This window comes from Chelonia mydas, chromosome 3, assembly GCF_015237465.2.
Source record: "Chelonia mydas isolate rCheMyd1 chromosome 3, rCheMyd1.pri.v2, whole genome shotgun sequence".
NCBI lineage: Eukaryota > Metazoa > Chordata > Testudines > Cheloniidae > Chelonia > Chelonia mydas.
In genome coordinates, this window is record NC_057851.1 from 32,700,184 (window position 1) to 32,706,598 (window position 6,415).

A 6,415-nucleotide genomic window follows, 5' to 3' on the forward strand; every position below is an offset into this window, starting at 1 on the left:
GTTGTGTGTCCCACCTGTGTCTCTAGAGAGGTGGGGCAGGCAGGAGCAACAAGGAGGAAGGGGAGGGGCTGATGCTCCCCCCACCCTGCCCAGGAAACTGTCATGGCTACCAGGAAACCCCCTGGTGGCCACATTTGAAAAATGGTGGACTACACTGTGCCCCCAGTTACACCTGTACAACCTCTTTGAAGTCATAGGCCTTATTCTCATTTACTCTAATGTCCCTTTGATAGTGCTCTGGCAGTGTAAAGGAAAACCTTACTTTAATTGAGAATCAGGATCATCGGGCTTAATCCCATAGTCCTTATTCTCAATGAAGGGATAAGAGCAAAAACTGAGTGATCAGAATTATAGGCTGCAATTCACTGAGGCATGTATAGTTTCTATATATGATTCTATGTATGTTATGATTTCAATAAGCTGCCTATGTGTAACTGAAGGTACAATTAATCACTGTGCATGTTGCGGATTTTGTTGGATGGCATACAAATAATATGTGCAGTGGATGAAAGAGTAATTGTTCTCAGGCTCCAAATTCAGAGATCAAGCAGCTAGTTTCCCCTTAGGGCTCTGGGAGTAGGTGTGTTGTGAGGGGGATGGGGAGGCAGGAGCAGGTCCCACCAGGCAGTGTGGGTGAAACCGGGAGACAGGATTACATCCCCAAGTAGTGAAAGCAACAAGGATGGAGCAGGTAGAAGCTAATCCCCTAACACCTCACCCCAAGCAGTGGAAGCAGGTGTTGGTTAGTGGAGGAGCTGAGTCGATCCCCCTGCACCCATCAAAGGCAATCATGGTTTACAGATAGTAGAGACTTCCTAGAGATTCACAGCAAAATTCCCTGAAGAATCTGTCCACATAGGGCATGCTCCAAACTGGGGCACAGCAGGGCTTGCCTTGCAATTGTGCTCTGGGTTGTTTCAGGCTGTGCCAGGTCCAGGCACTAGAAATGAGAAAAGGGAGCCTGTCTCTCCTGTGCTTTCCCTCTGCTTAAATCAAGGCAGCATGGAAGAGGAAGCGATCTCATTCAAATGCACAGGGGACAAAAGCCAGACTGAAGGGGGAGGGGAGATAGATTGAGACAAGAAGTTGCGGTGGGGAGTGAGAAATGAGGGCCGGCAGCTGGGCCTGGGACTAGCTAGTGTGGTCTCCAGGCAGGCAGACTAATGAGCCCAGAGGGGATACAGCAGAACCACCTGATTGGTTGAAGGGAGCTAAAAGGTGTGCTCTTACTTATGCCCAGTAACACTGACAAACCCGAGCCCCAGAGGTTCCTGCTTCAATGGTGTTTGGACGGAACTGCCGCTGCTCGGACGACCACCCCCCCTCCCCTGCCTCCGACTCTTGTATCCTCTCAGCTCCTGTAGCAGCAGCAAGAAGAACAGCAGCGCCATGTCTTCATGTCTATCCCAGGTGCTCCAGAACTACAATCAGGACTGCGAGGCGGCCGTCAACCGCCAGATCAACCTGGAGCTCTACGCCTCCTATGTGTGCCTCAGCATGTCTTTCCATTTTGACTGGGATGATGTGGATCTAAAGAATTTTGCCAAGTATTTCCTGCACCAGTCCCACAAGGAGCGTGAAGCATGCTGAAAAACTCATGAAGTTGCAGAACCAGAGGGGCGGTCGCATCTTTCTGCAGGACATCAAGAAAGCAGATCATGATGATTGGGAGAATGGGCTGAGAGCAATGGATTGTGCCTTGCACCTGGAAAAGAATGTGAACCAGTCACTCCTTGATCTTCATAAGCTGGCAACTGGCAAGAATGACCCTCATTTGTGTGACTTCATTGAGATCCAATACCTGGATGAGCAGGTAAAGGCCATCAAAGAACTGGGTGACCATGTGACCAACCTGCGCAAGATGGGGGCACCCAAATATGGGATGGTGGAGTACCTCTTTGACAAGCACACCCTGTGGGACAGTGACAGTGAGAACTAAAGCCTCAGCATAGGCCACCCAAGGGTTTCAGTAGGTCTCCTAGCTTGCTGCCCAGCAGTGCATGCATCTACTGTTTAGATAATGTCATTCTGTACCAAAAATCACACCTTTGTTTCTTTGTGTTTGTAACACCTTACATCCAATAAAGTGACTTGTTTCAACAACAACAACAAAACACTGAGGAAGCTGCTAGCTAACTGTTCAATGCTTATGCCCACAGCTGTGATTGGTCCTGTGCCTACCTTGTTCCCAGTCCTTTCCAGTTTGTTCCAGCCCTACTCCCATGTTTGGTTCCTGTCTGGTTCCAGCTCTGACTCCTAGTTCCTGAATCTGGCTCTGACTCTCAGAACTGTTCCTGGTCTCTGACTCTTGCTCCAACGGCTAAGCCTGACTGGCTGCTGCTCTGACCACGAGGCATGAGTGTCTGCACCCTAGTGCTGATGGGGGACTGGGAGTACAGGCTGGTACAGGGTAGTTGAGCTGAGGGACAGATTGGAGTGGTTGGGCAAATAAACTGAAGCTGGGGGAAGAGGCAAAAAAAGGACCCTGGTGGCTCCTGTCAGCACTTCTGTCCAGGCTGTTAAAAGATCAGTCAGTGGTGCGCGGGACTAAGGCAGGCTCCTTGCCTTCCCTGCCTTCTGGAAGCAGCTGGTACGTCTCTGCAGGTCCTAGGTGTAGGGGTGGCCAGGGAAGCTCCACGCACTGCCCCTGCCTGGAGTGCCGGCTCCTCATCTCCAATTGGCCTGGAACCGCATCCAATGGGAGCTGCGGGAGCAGTGCCTGCAGGCGGGGACAGCACACAGAGCTGCCTAGCTGCCCCTCCGCCTAAGAACTGCAGAGACATCTGGCCATTTCCGGGGAGCCACCTGAGGTAAGTGCAGACCAGAGCCTGAACCCCTCACCCCTCCAGCACCTGAACCCCCGTGCCTATCCTGAGCCCCATCCCATACCCAAATTCCCTCCCAGATAAGGATTCTATGAATATAAGAGTGTGGAGGGAGAGAGAATGGGCATGTGTGGTGGGGGGAAAGGAGAACTGGGACTGAGACACAGAATCCAGAGGGCTGAGACTAGGACTGTGTGGGCAGAGAGACTGGGCTGGGTTAAGAAGCCTGAGGGGTAGAAACTGGGACTGGGTAGGTGAGGAGAATGGGACTGGAATGAGGAGTGGGGTGGGGAAGAGATAAGACTGGGGGCAGTGACAAGTTGGAGGGGACGGAGCAGAAGGGGTCAAGCCTGGGGTGGGGGAATAGTCAGAAGAGTCAGGGGTGCCATTTCAGATTGGGGGTGGCAATTTTGGGGGTCTAGGGGTTACTTAGGCACCTGAAAACTCTGGGGTTTTGTTTTTGTTGTTGTTTTGCAGATAATAACTTAGAAATTAGCTGACAAGAGCACTGTATCTAAATCCTAAAGAAAGAAAGAAAGAAAGAAAGAAAGAAAGAAAGAAAGAAAGAAAGAATATATATACTGAATACACACACACACACCCCCCCAATTAAAACCATATTTTAAGTTTATATGTAAGTTTGGAACAATCAGATGATAATACAGCAAGATATTCCAAATCCCAAGTCTTCAGGTATCCGTTTTGGAGTCTTAACACAGATGTCAGAAATACAAGTTTGATATTTTGAACACTATCTTTAGAAAAGATAAATAAAAATAAAATAAAATCTGCTTAAAATCTGCTTACTTTCTCTAACAGACACACTCTGTGTTACTGTCATTATCTACTCTATTTTAGTCAATTGTTTTTCACTCCACAGAAAACGTATTTACTTAATTTTAACATAGGTGATTACATTTATTTTCTCTTTTTATTAAGAACAGGAATTTATTTTTCTAAGTATTTTGGCATTTATGTTTACCGATCAAAAGCATGTACATTTGACTCCATCATTACTATTAGCATTAGACATGGAATTACATTTATTTTCATACGAATTTTAAGTTATTTACAGATATAATTTAAAATACAATTTGAAAATAAGCAACCTTCATCTGTCCAAAGTTATGTGTTTAGCTAATGTTTGTTTGTTTTTTTGAAACTGGCACTGCTAAGGTGAATGCAAGCTAAATTTACATTCTAGAAGGATACTAGTATTTGATTGAACCACTTTAAATAATGAATGACAAAGCACAATCTGATAATAAAAGTAATAATAATTACTCCAGCCAGGACCGGTTAGGCATTTTAGAACTCACTACTCATAGAATTAAATTTAAGCATGAGAGAAATAAAATTATGAAATGCACAGACCAATAAAAAAACTAAAATAACAGTACTGGAATCCTTAATGAGCTTTGAAAGAATAAAATTACAGCGAATGTATGTGCATTGCACATTTCAACAGGAAGTACAAAGAAGTAACAACAACAACAATAATGTAAGTATGTGTGTGTGAGAGAGTGTGTGTGTTGAAGGGGGCAGTGTGCATGGGAGACTGTGTGTTTCTCAGAGAGATAGAGTGTGTGTTGCAGGGGGGTGAGAGAGACTGTGTGTGTGTGTGTGAGAGAGAGAGAGGGGGTGTGTGTGTTGAGGGGGACTGTGTGTTTGAGTGAGCATGCCAGGACACTGTCTCCTTAAGCCAAGCACTCAGGAGCCTGAACACTTGTTCAGTACAGCAATAGCTGCAGCTCCCACTCCTGAGCCAGAGGCACCAGCACAGACAGGGTCCCTGTCCCCCCACAGCTCAGTGGAGACCTACTTAGGCACTGCTACCTCTAGCATAGGGCAAGGCCCCCAGGCCAGCTATGGATCAGCTTCCCAAAGAAGGGAAGACTGCTGCAACAGCAGGAGTTGGGCTGCCGGAGAGCAGCAGCTGCTGGCTAGGTGTCCAGCTCTGGGAGGGGTGACTACGGGGTGGGGGGGGTGGGGCAAAAGCAAATTTTGGGGTGGCTTTAGCCCCCACAAAGCCCCACCAGCACTACCCCTGTTCATAAAATTATAATGTGATATGAAACTCGAGGGGGGGATGGACAGGTGCCCCCTTGCACTCCCTAAATGGTGCCCCGAGAAGAGTCTGTTTGCATCAAAGCATACTCCTCTCCAGAGCATGACTCCCCTGTCCAAGATTCCCAAGTCTCGCCGTTCCTCTGCTGTCCACAGGTATCTCTGAAATCCACTAGCAGAGTGTTGCATTCCTCTCTAGAGCTGGTCCACATAGAGAATGACAACCTACTCCCTCAGTCAGCTACTCCATTAACTCAAGAGGCAGGGTTTTGTGCAGTGGATCAAAATGTTCTGACCCTACTGATGAACCATGTTGGAGTCAATATGATGTCACGTGATGGAGTTTATGCTTTTTCAGCTTCGTCTTTTAAAAATGTAGGAAATTACACACAAAAACTATGTTAAAAGAACATTTAAGGCTGCAAAATCAAACTCTTGAAAGTTAGGGGATGTCAGAATTGGGGCTGAATGTGTGTTTGCATTATGATAGTGTTTCATTACATGATCACGTACTATTTTTTCCCACAGGACCCCTGCCTCATTCAAGATGGACCTGCTCTGGGGATGAATCAGGGCTGTGTACCTATTGTTGGTACCAGGAGACAGTGGGCCTAAGCCTGCCAATAGTTAAAGGCCCTCCCCCTTAGCCGGCAGAGAGGGGACCGGTAAATTCAGGTCATAACTGAATGTTGAGGTCCGGGGACAACAGGAACAGGAGTGAGAGTCATAGGGAAAAATCATGGGATTGAAAAGAGCTGCCAAGAAGAGAACCCACAACAGGACCCACTGCTCCTCAAAGGCATCCAAGGAGGCAGTGGACACTGCCCAATCACTTGTGTGTAGTAAAGGAAACTGTGGTCTGTAGGACCGTGCTTCACTTGTTGTAGAAGTGGAAGGTGTTCTGTGAATGAGGCAAGGAAGAGAAAGGTTAAGGCAGTTGAATTTTGCCCTGGAGTACTGGATTATATTCCTGTCTCTGCCACAGAGTTCCTGTGTGATATTAGTCAGGTCACTTAAACTTTTCACAGGTGGTGACTTATGGTGTGTTCTTAATTTTGAGTCCGTAACTTGAGATCCTGGAGTCTGATTTGCAGAAGTGCTGAATTCTTACCAATGCAACTGAAGTCAATGGGAGCTGTGCTTTGAACTGTACATAATGCTATACACTCTAAAGTGTCTCAAATGGGGAACCCAAAATTCGTGGATACTTTTGACCGTAATGTCTCTGTGCCTCAGTTCCCCATCCATAAAATAGGGATAATATCCACTCACGTCACAGGTGAGGTGTTGCTCAAATAAATTATTGTTTTCAAAGCCCTCAGATACCGTAGTGATGAAAACCACTAAAAAGTCCATAAGGAAATTAATTCTGTCTTCAATGCAGGGTTTTAATACTGTACAATAAATAAGGCGTGGGGCCACATATTGAACACTGAGGAGAAATCCAAAATATTGAAGTCAAAATATTGAAGCCATTAAGGGAGGACCATCCATTCTGTGCACTGAATTAGGTCCTGTAGAAA

The 6,415-nt window shown here is 46.6% G+C and overlaps 1 pseudogene; it reads left to right on the forward strand.

Moving 5' to 3' along the window:
• The first annotated feature begins 1,374 nt into the window (after positions 1 to 1,374).
• LOC102932039 lies at positions 1,375 to 2,099 on the forward strand (annotated as a pseudogene).
• The last annotated feature ends 4,316 nt before the right edge of the window (positions 2,100 to 6,415 follow it).